Source organism: Carassius auratus, unplaced genomic scaffold (assembly GCF_003368295.1).
Source record: "Carassius auratus strain Wakin unplaced genomic scaffold, ASM336829v1 scaf_tig00214077, whole genome shotgun sequence".
NCBI classification, from domain to species: domain Eukaryota; kingdom Metazoa; phylum Chordata; class Actinopteri; order Cypriniformes; family Cyprinidae; genus Carassius; species Carassius auratus.
Window position 1 is genome coordinate 905,365 of NW_020527513.1, and position 13,373 is coordinate 918,737.

The 13,373-nt window shown below is 38.6% G+C and overlaps 1 long non-coding RNA gene across 1 annotated transcript; it reads right to left on the reverse strand.

Annotated features, from left to right (window-relative positions):
* Nucleotides 1-5,134: 5,134 nt before the first annotated feature.
* On the reverse strand, nucleotides 5,135-11,726 carry LOC113091107 (uncharacterized). The gene is made up of 2 exons (XR_003287285.1): nucleotides 6,444-11,726; nucleotides 5,135-6,357 (listed from the first exon to the last, which is right to left on the reverse strand). It is a non-coding gene; the product is annotated as an uncharacterized LOC113091107 (long non-coding RNA).
* Between the last annotated feature and the right edge of the window lie 1,647 nt (nucleotides 11,727-13,373).

The following is a 13,373-nucleotide window of genomic DNA, read 5'->3' on the forward strand; positions in this document are numbered from 1 at the left end:
TGTAACGATACGCGTATTCGTATTGAACCGTTCGGTACGACGCTTTCGGTTCGGTACGCGGTACGCATTATGTATACCGAACGGTTCGTTGGACTAATTAATTATATTTGAAAAAAAAAAAAGAGAAATATAATGATATGCGTTCAACAAGGTAGCCCAATAACCCAAACGACGTAACAGGCAACGCCCCTGACACTCCCGAAGAAGAAAAAAACACCAACTTATATGTTTATGTTATGTTATGACTCAGTCAGGCGCTCGCTCACTCAGTACGCGCTGAAGGCTCATTGCAAAATGGCCAATGCGTTTAACAGACTAGAAAAAGAAGATGACTCTCAAACATATTGTTTGAGATGCATGATTCCATCTATGAGCTGCTCGATCAGAGTGACATGAGAGCCCCTCCTTAGAACATTATTTGTAAATCCATGTTATGCTAAGTGTGCACGTGAAGTCTTTGCACACTTTCTGAAATCCACACTGTGGTAAGTTTGCACACTACACTAGTGCTCTGCATTCTTTCTAAAATCCTATATAGTGAGGGCTTCGCGCGGTTGCTTCATTGCTTCAAAAAAATAATTAAAAAACACCAGCGGGAATACTTGAAACATGTCAACTCATTTACGCCGATATCACCTTATTGTGTCAGTATCTGGGAAAAGACGAAAAAAAGGAGAAACATGCACGCAACAAACTATACCTGCAGCATTTAGACACCAGTATTATAGCTTACAGGGAATCCAAAGTGCACCCAAACACCAGACCTGTTGGTTATTTTAGGATCTTATATTTCTGGTCTGTTAAATGCATTAGACATTTTGCAATGAGCCTTCAGCGCGTGCTGAGTGAGCGAGCGCCTTAGGGGCCGTTCACATATCGCTCCTAAAAACGCGTGGAAAACGCTAAGCGCGTCTTTCTCCTCCTTTCCAAAGCGCTCGGGCAGAAGCGCTCATGAGGCGTCTGTCTTTGCTAAGCAACAATGACGTGCTCTCTCCATGAGACGCGAAATTTCAGCGAAGGATAAATGGATTTGCAGCTCTAAAAATCGCTTGCAGTAGCTCTGCTACTAAATTTATTTCAAAATTGCAATCCATATACAACTATGATCAGCTGTTCCTTCATTTTGGCTGAGTTTTCAACGTTGTTATGGGAAAGGATGAAGCTGATTGGTTAGTTCTTGTCACATGACCCGCGGTGCGCTTGCGGCATTCTGAAAAGTTGAGATGTTTTTGCATTTTGCTGTATCTAAAACGTACCGAACCGAACCGAACCGAACCGTGACATCAGTGTATCGAACCGAACCGAACCGTGAATTTTGTGAACCGTTACACCCCTAATATATATATATATATGAGTCCCATTTCCATTACATGCAAAACTGAACTATTTTAATAGCTGAAACAGTGTAAGTTTTTTTTTTCTTTCTTTTTTTCAAATCCTGCTGGAAAATGAAGTAAGCATCTTCAAAAAGCTGGTCAGCAGAAGGAATCATGAAGTGCTCCAAAATTTATTGGTAAATGGGTGCAGTGACTTTGGTTTTCAAAAAACACAATGGACCAACCCCGGCAGATGACATTGCACGTAACACTGGACTTCAAGAAACTTGGGCTATGAGCTTCTCCACCCTTCCTACAGACTCTAGGACCTTGGTTTCCAAATGAAATACAAAACTTACTCTCATCTGAAAAGAGGACTTTGGACCAATAGGCAACAGTCCAGTTCTTCTTCTCCTTAGCCCAGGTAAGATGCCTCTGATGTTGTATGTGGTTCAGCAAATTCCTTGACACTTCTGTGTGTGGTTGCTCTTTATGCCTTGACCCCAGCCTCAATCCATTCCTTGTGAAGTTCACTCAAATTCTTGAATCGATTTTGCTTGACAATCCTCATAAGGCTGCGGTTCTCTCGGTTGGTTGTGCATCTTTTGTTTTCACACTTTTTCCTTCCACTCAACTTTCTGTTAACATGCTTGGATACAGCACTCTGTGAAAAGCCAGCTTCTTTGGCAATTAATGTTTGTTGCTTACCCTTCTTTTAAAGGGTGTCAATGATTGTCTTCTAGACAACTGTCATATCAGCAGTCTTTCCCATGATTGTGTAGCCTAGTGAACCAAACTGAGAGACCATTTTGAAGGCTCAGGAAACCTTTGCAGGTGTTTTGAGTTGATTCGTTTTGAGACCTTATTCTAATTTGTTGAGATAGTGAATTGGTGGGTTTTTGTTAAATGTGAGCCAAAATTATCACAATAAAAAAAAAAAAAAAACTTAAACTACTTTATTCTGTGTGCATTGAATTTATTTTATATACGAGTTTCACAATTTGAGTTGAATTACTGAAATAAACAGACTTTTCCACAACATTTTAATTTATTGAGATGCACCTGTATTTATCTTATTTATCAAAGATTTTAACTAATTTCAGTTTATCTTTTATTTTTTGGTTTGTATTTGTTTTCATAATATCTGGAAATGAAGCAAACACTGCAATTAAACTGACAGCAATCAAAAAAGCCCACACAGACGGGTTATTGATGTTGGTTTTTCTACCACATTAAAAAAAAACAAGCAGGTTACAGAATGAAATGAAATAAACACAAGCCCTGAAGAATTCTATTTCATTCAGTATTGTAGTTACATTTTCATGCTACATAGTCATTTAAAGGTCCCGTTTTTCGTGCTTTTTTTGAAGCTTTGATTGTGTTTTACAGTGTGCAATATAACATGTTTCGTGTGTAAAATAAACAGTATTTTTCAAACAATTCACCTATCTGTATACCGCTGTTTTCACTGTCATAAAAACGGGCTGATGACTTCCTTGTTCTATGAAGTCCCTCCTTCAGAAATATGTAACAAGTTCTGATTGTGCCAGCGGTTCCTGTGCTGCGATTCGACAGCAGCTGAGTGCACGCTGTCCTCCTGGAAACGCGATTAGGCTAGTTTTGGAAGCAAATGGGCAGGATTTGTTTTGAAAACCTGGCAATCCTGATCTGAATGCACGTCCTGGAGATGTACTTATAATCTTAGGAGCGTTTTTACTGATGAGCTGTGCATGAAAATCGCATTAGATTTTTTTGCACAGCCCTATCATCTAGTTAACAAAGCTAAACAGCGTTGCCCTTTGTTAAATGCACCAACTTAAATAATAAAATACACTTACCGGTTGTGGTCCATAAACAACGCCTTCAGACAAAGAGGGAACTGCTTCATCTTTCAATAATCATCTTTGTGCAAATCTGGCATTAAACTGATTGAGATTGAGGAAGCTGTTCTCAGCAAAACGTGCTGCACATGATAGTTTTACATGTGGATTATAATTTTCGGGAACAGAGTTAAACATAAATTGTAACCATTAATCTCTAAGTACAGCATCTCTGGGAAATCCAAACAAAGGTGATTGGACTCCGAGATGAAAATAACAGCATTTCGATGACATGGCAACAAATGCACTCTTCAAATGCAACTCTTCCTCCTTCTCCGTGCAAGCGCATCAAGACCACGCCCCCTTTTTTGTGTATTCATTTGTGTATTCATTTAAAAAAAGCAAACTTAATAATATTCTAGATTCATTGCATACAAACTGAAATATTTGAAGATTTTTTTTTTATTCTGATGCTTAGAATTTACAGCTTAGGAAAATTAAAAATTCAGTATCTCAAATATGTTTAATAGGTTTAATTATGCACTCAATACTTGGTTAGGGCTTATTTTGCCCAAATTACTGCTTCATTGCAGCGTGGCATGGAGGCGATAAGCCTGTGGCAATGCTGAGGTGTTATTGAAGCCCAGGTTTCTTTGATAGCAGCCTTCAGCTCCTCTGTACTGTTTGTCAGATGTTACTTATCTTTCTCTCACAATACCCCATAGGTTCTCTGTGAGGTTCAGGTCAGTTGAGTTTTCTGGCCAATCAAGCACAGTAATACCATGGTCATCATGCTAAATTTACTTTCATCTGAAAAGAGGACTGTGGACCACCGAGCAACAGTCCAGTTCTTTTTCTCCTTACCCCGGGTGAAATGCTTCTTATATTTTATCTGGTTCAGGTGTATCTTGGTTCTAGGAATTTGACAGCTGTAGCCCATTTCCTGAAGACATCAGAGTATGGTGACTCTTGATGCGCTGACTCCAGCTTCAGTCCACTCCTTATGAAGCTCTTACAAGTTCTTGTATCTGCTTTTACTGACAATATTCACCTGTGCACCTTTTCCTACCACAGTTTTCTTTCCAGTCAACTTTCTATGAATATATTTTGATACAGCACTCTGTGAACAGCCAGCCGTTTCAGCATTGACCTTCTGTGACTTACCCTCCTTGTGGAGGGTGTTGATGATTGTCTTATGGACAATTGTCGAGTTAATAGAATTTCCCATAATTGTGGTTGCATGCTTTAAACTAGATCAAGAGGTACCCAGTATTTATACTCAAAATTAAACTTAAATCAAACTAATCAAGCTCAAAATGTAATATTAAAATTTTTTGAGATATTGAATTTACCTAATTTAAGTCGTAACCATCAGAATAAAAATAAAAACTTTGGAAGTATTTCAGTTTGTGTGCTATTAATCTACAATATAAGAAAGTTTGCTTTTTGTTTTAATTTTCAAAAAATAAAGATCTTTTTCATAATGATATTCTAATTTTTGAGATACACATGTATAATGAGCACAATTCTTAACCCCGACCAAGACCTCACAAATTTTCTAACCCTGATTATGGTCATGACTAAAACCACACTGGTATACATTCAGACAAATCTCAACTTTAAAAAAAGATAATTAAATAAAAATAATTGGTGAAAAGTGTTATGAGGAAAAATGGCCGAACTATTATCAATACCCTGATATAATACAAATACCCTGGCCAATTAAAACTCCAAGTGGATGAGTTTGCCTTGGATTGTGACATCCTCAACTTTGGAAAGAAATGGCCCAAAGACAATAATAGCCAATTTCCAAGTAATAATAAACATGAGCACTAACATCATTTTCAGCCATGTGGATCTGTATTATGAACCCATACACAATTGAGCATGCAAAAGTGAACTCAAATTATTAACTGAAATGGAAAAACAGGTGTCTTGGAAATTCTAATTCAATAATTTGTAGAGATTGAGAATGAAAAACCAAGCAGAGTTTTGTCTTTGCATTGCTTTAATTATCTGCAGAGAATAAGGTGGTTTACATACAGCTTTAGTCTGTGTGCAAAAAGATAACACCAAGACTTCCAGCCCACTTTTTATAATATGTAAAAAGATACACTGAAGGACCGATTAGGACCTTCGAGCCAATCATGTTGCTCAGTGCACATCACCCCATAACACATGCACAAAACTGCCCGTCCCTGGTACGGTTTCCCCATAAATGTTGTTTTTCAACCTAAAGTAGTTACATGCACAAGTAAAATAAAATAACTCAATGTCCCTATGGACTAAATATACTACCTTGATCATTGCATATTAAACAAAAAAAAGTTAATTATTGAGATGAATGCAATCAATACAAAACAAACAAAACATTTCCATAACACAGGTAGCATTATATAACAAACTCATCCATGAATTTAAAAAATATATACATTTATTAAAACCTGACACAGATGAAGGTTCAGTTCTGAGACTTAATGCACTATAATGCCAATTCATCAGGTCATAAAATTGTGCAACTATACAAGCAGCCAACAATACATGGACCCTGGAGAACTAAACCCTTTGTCGTTACAACCGAAGACTAATGAGGTACATAAACTACTCAACTACAACTAGTAGCTGTAAACTGATAACTAAATTAATGCAGGATTTCAGAAATACCACAGTTCAAATGCATTAAATAAATTTATAAAGCAATGATTTAGGATACCTTAAATATGGATTTGTACCTGTATATACAAAATCAAAGTTGACATAGGGCCATTATCAAAATAAGAAAAAATTATCTCAACTAAAGGAGTACACTAAAAATATAACTTGAGCAGAGGTTAGAAAGCAAAGACGCCGCAGGGAATTGAACCCCGTCCTGAGAATCAGGAGTGCCTCCACCGGAGTCTTTTGCTTTTTTTCTTATGAGGTTAAAAAAGCAAAACCTGAAGGAAAAATCCTAAGATTATTCCCTCAGGAAAAGAAAAACCTCAAACCTGCTGCTCTACAACACTCTGGTCTTCTATGGCTCTTCTTCTTTAGCCTGAAACTACACAAAGACTGCAGGTATCCCCCCAATCCCCGGATAAACTCTTCAAAACATTCAAAATGTCATTGCTACTACTGAAGTAACGGTAATTTTCATATGCTTGGAAGATCAAATCTCTGACCAGCGAGGTCTTGAACAAGGTTGCACTTGCATTCAGTTGTGACATGTTCTCATTTAAAAGCTGAAACAGAAAGAGAAGAGTTTAGAGCCCCCCCACCCCGCCCAACCCCAATGTGTCATAACCAATGTAATTCAAATGTCAATTACCACCAAACAACGGTCCAGGTCTCGAAATCCCACCAACATGGCCAGAACAAAATCCTGCCTTTGGGAAATCACCTTTCCTGTAACTAGACAGATGCTCGCAGGGTTTTTCCGTTCCCCCCCAAAGACTCCCCGAACTATTTTCATTTTACAATCTTTAGAAGGCAAAAGTGCTCGTAAAAACTTATCTTCAGCCATTGACGCTTTACACCCAACTCTTCAGAGTAAAGTTTTAGCAAGTCTACAGCTGCAATGAAAAAACAGAGCAAAAAATTTTACATGACCACACCCCCCTCCCTCCACTTCCCAATAAAATTTTAATAAATTTACAATCCATTGCAAATACTTGTTACGCAATTGCTTTGACGCAAGCACATCCATCCAATCCCATGTTACGGCTCGATCTCAATTTTAGATGCATCACAACAGCATACCTGAAAAGAGAGAAAGTGTTGCCCCAACCCTCCCCAAAGCTACCAAATTCCAAACACTAACATTGGATTTGATTTAATTTTTAGTGCAAGTGTTAAGTGCATGCATTTTTATGAAAAAGTGAGTGCTTGTTCTACCCACACATAAGATTAAGATCAACTACATGTACTTAACTCAGCAGATAGCAGCAGAGCGATGCTCAATTAGCAGCAAAATGACGAATGAAGTTGATCAGAGCGACTGGATGTTTCATCAGGCGGTTAGAGCTCTCCCAGACGACACAAGACAATTTTGCTCCCTAAGTGAAATTGACCTAAGAAAATGAAGAATTGGAGAAAAGAAAGAAAAAAAAAAGAAAAACGGGAAAGACGCGCAGACACACAGGGGGACTTCAGCGAAGGGCTTCCGAGGATAAGACAAAGATCAAGCGCATGGTGGGGGATTTGATCGCCATTCATTAAAGTGAAGACATTCACCAGGGCAACTGCTCTCACAGACAGCCTCGCATTCAGATGCAGTTGAGAAGGCGGGGGACAGACGGGTAATCTGAAACAAAGAGCTTCTACACACAAACACTTCCACCACACTGACTTCAATACTAAAGGAGTTAAGAGATGTAAAAGACACTTAAAGTGCATGAAGCATAAAAAAAAATTTAAGAAAAAGTGTAGCTTCTGAAGCATAGGTGATTGATGTTACTGAAGATTACAAAATGTTAAATGAGGATTCTACAATCAAGTTTAAAGATTCAGACACCTGTTAACTACAGACTCCACAGGACGACATCATGTAACTTTCACCACACAGCTGGCTGATGAGATTTCTGCAGAAGAGAGAGAATAGTGCAAAGCCCTCCCCACCCCAAACAAATATTTTCCAGAAAACTTTTGGCTATATAGCCAGTGCCAAATATAGCTGCACAGTTGCACAGCTTTTCCCAGCCACTCTAAATTTGGAGTTTGGAGCACATTTGTGCAACAGCTGAACAGACTATTGCTATACATTTGTAAAGCAACTTTCACCCTGCACAGTTGCGCAGAGCAGTGGCTGGGTAATTAAACATTTTAAAAGTAAAGTACAGTTGAAAATCTTCTGTAGCACAACAAATTGTCCTGCCTGCCGAAGTATTCAGTGGGACCGGATGAAGTGGCATTCTTCACGAGGCTTCGTAATATTCTGCAAGACCAAAAATGGCAAAAACAAAAGACCCCCTCTGCCCACCCTTACAAAACAGCCCAATATCCAAGTAAAAACAAAGTCTACAAGAATCAGGTATTAAAAGGGTAGGCTTATGTATAAGAGACTACAATTTAATGCATAAAGCATATCTTCAAGTTAAATTAGTATATTTTGCCTTTCTTCCTTCGATCTGAGTACAGTAGAACTGGACTGATCTGCCTCTCCACCTTGAACAGAGTCGACATCAAGCCCTGGCATCCAAGCTCTACAAAAAGCGCCAAGCTTTACACTCACACCTGAAAAAGCACAGAGAAATACCCAAGAAAGCCCCAGACATACCCCAAGAAACAAAATGCATACCAAAATATTTCAATCACAACAAGCTATGCATTTATTAACTGAAAATGGGAACAGTTACAGAATGTACACTTACATACAAATTACAAAGCTAATTTGTAATAAGTGCTCGACCACACAGCTTAACAATAGTAACAGACTATTAATGGAAAAATGTTAGGAACAAATGGGCTTGCTTAGTGACCTTACGTGACCAAAAGAGGCTGAAGTTGATTGATGCGAAAGCAAATCTTTACATACAATGTTAGGATGACATCTTCAGTTGAAAGCATTCAGGGAACACTGCACACTGAAAAATGCAAAGGGGGAGGAAAAGAAAGCCTACACACATCCCCGCTCATAAAGATACAAAATTTTAACCAAACAATAAGCAACTAATACAATTACTGCATAGACACTTAGCCATCAAATTGTATTCAAGTACAATACAATGACAGACAAAAGCAAATGAATGCCATTTACATGAATACCCAATTACTTGCCATTAGAAAACGATAAAAGCATCTTGGCCTCTATTGAAGTAGCTTTGCTCTTTAAGTGGGGGGGGGGGGGGTGGAGCAGATATTGGTTGGACCACCAGCTTTGTTCTTTGAGGGTTTGTTTCAATCTGTAAGAGTCAAAATTATGCAATCCCCCCAAGATCTACAAACCCCATAAACAATATCAATACATACAACCAATATCTATACACCATTCAATAATGAGACAAAAGAGTGCCATCATGATGTGTTAAATAAATGGAAGCGTTTGATCCCATGCCGCATTACCAAAGATGTAAACGCTGGTCTAGCTGCCATGGAAGCCTTGTAACAGGGCCACTCATCCACTGGCAGACACACTGGTGGTTCCTTCCCCCATACAGCGCTATTCAAGCCACTGCACCCTTAAATAAAGCCGCTTTCACAAGCTGCAAAGTCTAGGAAAAGATTTGGGTTAACGGCCCACACCCCTCCCACCCCATTGCCCATTACAATCCCAGACATTAAATACCGATATATATTTATGCACGTATATGGTTCACAAATTCCAAACACGACTTAACAAATTCAATGAGGTACCTTCCTAAATCCCATCAAAGTAGAGGCTTTCCTTGTAGCTTTGCAAGAATCTTTACAGGAGTCAACAATTTGACTTTAAAAGGGTCCACACAACATCCTGGAATCCCTTTTCGTTCTATCGCCTCTAATGTGACCAGGGCCTGTGGGAAAGAGAACTCGAGAAACGCATTTGCCCCTCCCAAACCCCCAAAACACTGTGCAATAACATTATGCAACTACTCAGAAACTGCATTTGCAAAATCTGTATGTTAATACTTTTACAGTGGCACTTTTTTTTTTTTTTTTTTTTTAAACAAAGAACGTGTTGCTTTTTCCTTTTTTTTTCTTTTGTTAAATAAAAGCACTGTTGCTTTAATATCATTAAAATTCATGCATGAACTCGTCAAAAATTTTACCGGCAGGCAATACGCAGCTGCCCTGGCATCATATGTCGGACTGACGTAGCGGGGGTGGCAGTAGAGGTAGTTGTGTCGTGTAGGGACGGACTCAGGGGAACTTCAACTCCGAAAAACCCTTCGCATGTAGATTGCTTCTCAGGACAGACCTAATGGATTTAAGCGGATATGGGGACGGCTTTTCCACGGGCCTATAACCAAAACGTAGCGGAGGCGTGGTCGATTAAAGATGGTCATCTCCACAGCACACTAACGCCATTCATCAGACTTGGCCAACAACAGGAAAGATGACACATCGGAATTTCAAACACTGTCACTCACCACGCCTGAAAAGGAAAGAACAGAACTTCGCGAGCAAAGGTGTTCTGGAATGCAAAAGCTACTGAAATGACTTCAATATTACACAGGATACCTCTACCCATACAAACCAAATGCCCTCTTCACGACTTTGCTATGGCGAAGACCCCTGATACTCTGCTTGTGAGCCCTCTTTCTTTCTCTGCTGCTGTTGGGACATTCATCTTTGGCTTGCTCTGATCTAGACCAGCTGAGCTCCCTCTGGTGGCGTAAGTTGTTCTGACGCTAATCTGCCTTGTGGATCTGGCTCCCCCATCTGGATACTGCTGCTGTTGCCTGCTCTGTGCCCTCTGATCCTCCCCTGGTTCCCCTCTGGTCCTGCCTGGCCCGCCATCTTGTCCTGATTCTCCCTGGTCCTGGCATCTGCTGACGATCTGTTCTTCCATCCGTTGTCATCTAAGCGCTAGGTCGTTACTGGATTAATTAAACTCAGTCCATTTCTCCTTTACTCCGTACTTCAGTCTTCTGATATTTTTGGATAATGAAAAACAAGCTACGCTCCAATTTCACAGCTGTTACGCAACACGTGACTCAGTCCGTAAAAGAGATCTTTTAGATGCGTCGTTCAGAAGTGCGTCATCATAGCTGATTAAATCTTTTTTTCTTTCTTTTTTTTTTTTTATACATGAATTGATGGTCGAAAAACTGGTTTTACGTAAAAAAAAAAATCTTCAGAAACAAATAAGCTTCAACTATAATCGTCGTCCATTTCTTCAAGTATGAGCTCACTTGATGTTCAGGTTTCTTATTAATAAATGGAATCAGACGGGCTTCTTCAAAAGCTTCAAATAAGAAATAAAAAGACTAGTTTTCTGTATGTCCGGTGTTTATCTTAGCAGTAAGCGGTTACTGGTTGTTCTGTTATGGTTTGCAGACAAAAGAAACGTATGCCTCCTCTTTTTCTTCTTTTTTTTAAATTACCTAAATCTTGTCGGATTGTTCTCCTCGTGATCTTGGATCTGCTAACCGTCGCGAGCGCCATTTTGTAAAGGCGTTGCTAACGTTAAGAATGAGAAAGTACCGAAAAAAAGCTTTTAAGTCACGTCACTTCATAAAAATCTCGTTGAAAGAATAATATATTTAAAACTAGCTTAATAAAATAAGATAACATGGTCATAGCTGTGCTTGGTTTAAGCTATTAATCAGATGGTTAAACGTTAGCTAGTAGTAAGATCAGCATAACATATTCTATTACGTTAAAAATATTTTTTTTTTGTCTTCCGTATTAGAAAAAGTCTAGTCAACTATTTCTTCAAAAAAAGTACTTTTAATGTATAATAAAGCTTTCATTAAATCTTCTTCACGTTAAAGATAATTAATAAAACGCTTTAGTATAGTCAACTGTAACAAAGTAAGAATAAGCTTGAAAGAGAAACCGTTGACAAAGAATAGTGCCTATAGTTATCTTCAGAAAAGTAAAATATAATAAAGCGAAATCACGTCACCAGATCACCGGGCCCTGCCTGCCTTCCTGAGCGCCTCACCCCGTCCTGACGTGCTTTGTTGTTACCATGGTTTTTATAGACCAAGGCGGTAGATAGGCGGTCGGTTTCAGCTGCTTCCGCCGCGTGATTAAAAAATAGTTCCTCTCAAAAGAATTTTGAATGCAATTTTTAAGAGTTGTTTCAAAGATATATAGAGTAGACGCGCCAAATATATGTTTCTATGAACAATTATGAATACTGTTATACGTGAAATTGAGCATGTAATCAAAAACAATATCCTGGTTTATGATACATTGTGCATACGAAAATTAACCATGGTTTTAATACAAATAAAATAAAAAAACCATGGTTACTGTAGTTAAACCATGGTAACCTCAAATTACGATGGTTTTGCTATATTAACCATAGTTTAACCATGGTATTTGCAGTAAATCTGTGGTTATGTAAATGGTAGTCAACACGCCATGAAAGGGTTACTAGTTTTATTTACCATGGTTATTTTTCGTAAGGGAAACACCTCATATAAGACACAAAGTCGAATTAGAAAGCAAACATTGGCCAAATATAAAAGAAGATTACATGGTAAATTTTCTAAAAGAAATTCCCCACCATTTCCACTCCTGCAAGATCAAGATTTTCACAGCTACTCAGAAACGCAAGGCGATTCATCATCACAAATGTTCTTTTCAAACAAAAACAGTTACGTCAGAAGCGCAGTGCGGATGAATACAACATGGATAACACAACCCCCATCTTTCAATCCGGCTAAAACCGGTTTTAGTGCACGGGTCTTCTTTTCTTTCTACTGCAGTGCCCCAGTGCGCATGCGTGTAACATTTTTTGGCTTGAAAAAGACGATAGATCAACTAAATGCCAGAATGTTCTAGTTTAATCCAGATGGAAAGTTTTGCGAAAATAACCCTGCTTTTTTGGAGGTCAAGAAATATACATTATACAATATAAGGTTAAATAAATGGCCCATCATGAAAAAGGAGGGATTCGGTCCATTGTTTTTTGTTTTGATCTAGTGCTTTACTTGTGCTGTACGTTTCTCATTTGTAAACCGCTTCCGATTAAATGAATAAAGGTACATTTAAACGGAATTCGCAGTGGCTGTTTTGAAAAAACTCTTCACAATCCATTGATAGATTGGGTGAGGGGCAAACGCAACCCCCAGCACGTCTCCTCTAGTGTTTGTGCTGACGTTCACATCGGGACGAGGGGGAAGGGCAGTTCACATGCTCTTTAAAACACGAAATTCCAGTGGATTGCCTGTTAATATCTAAACATTCATCATGTAATGGGCCGGTAGAAACCTGTTTAGTGACGAAGCTTTTAGTACTCCGTTAGTAAGCATCAATTAATCTGTTAAACGGGTTTATATTACACTGCGCTAAATAAACACAACCGTTTGGGTTTACGTTTTATGCATCATCAAAGTTAAATTAAATTATTTAATCTCCAAAATGTATGTAAATGATTCAATTTGTTTTTCATTCCTAAAACATGCACGTACGAATGATTTATTATTCTCGGCTGCTCTCGTCATCTGTGCGACAGCTTCTGAAGTGACTTCGCAGATTCGTCATCATCATGCAGTGACTTTACAACCTACTGCTAAAATAACTTTGTCTCGTTTTATTCCCTATGGTTTTATTCGTTTGTATTTCATCATTTTTTTTGTCATTTTGCGCCACAACGCGGTATGTA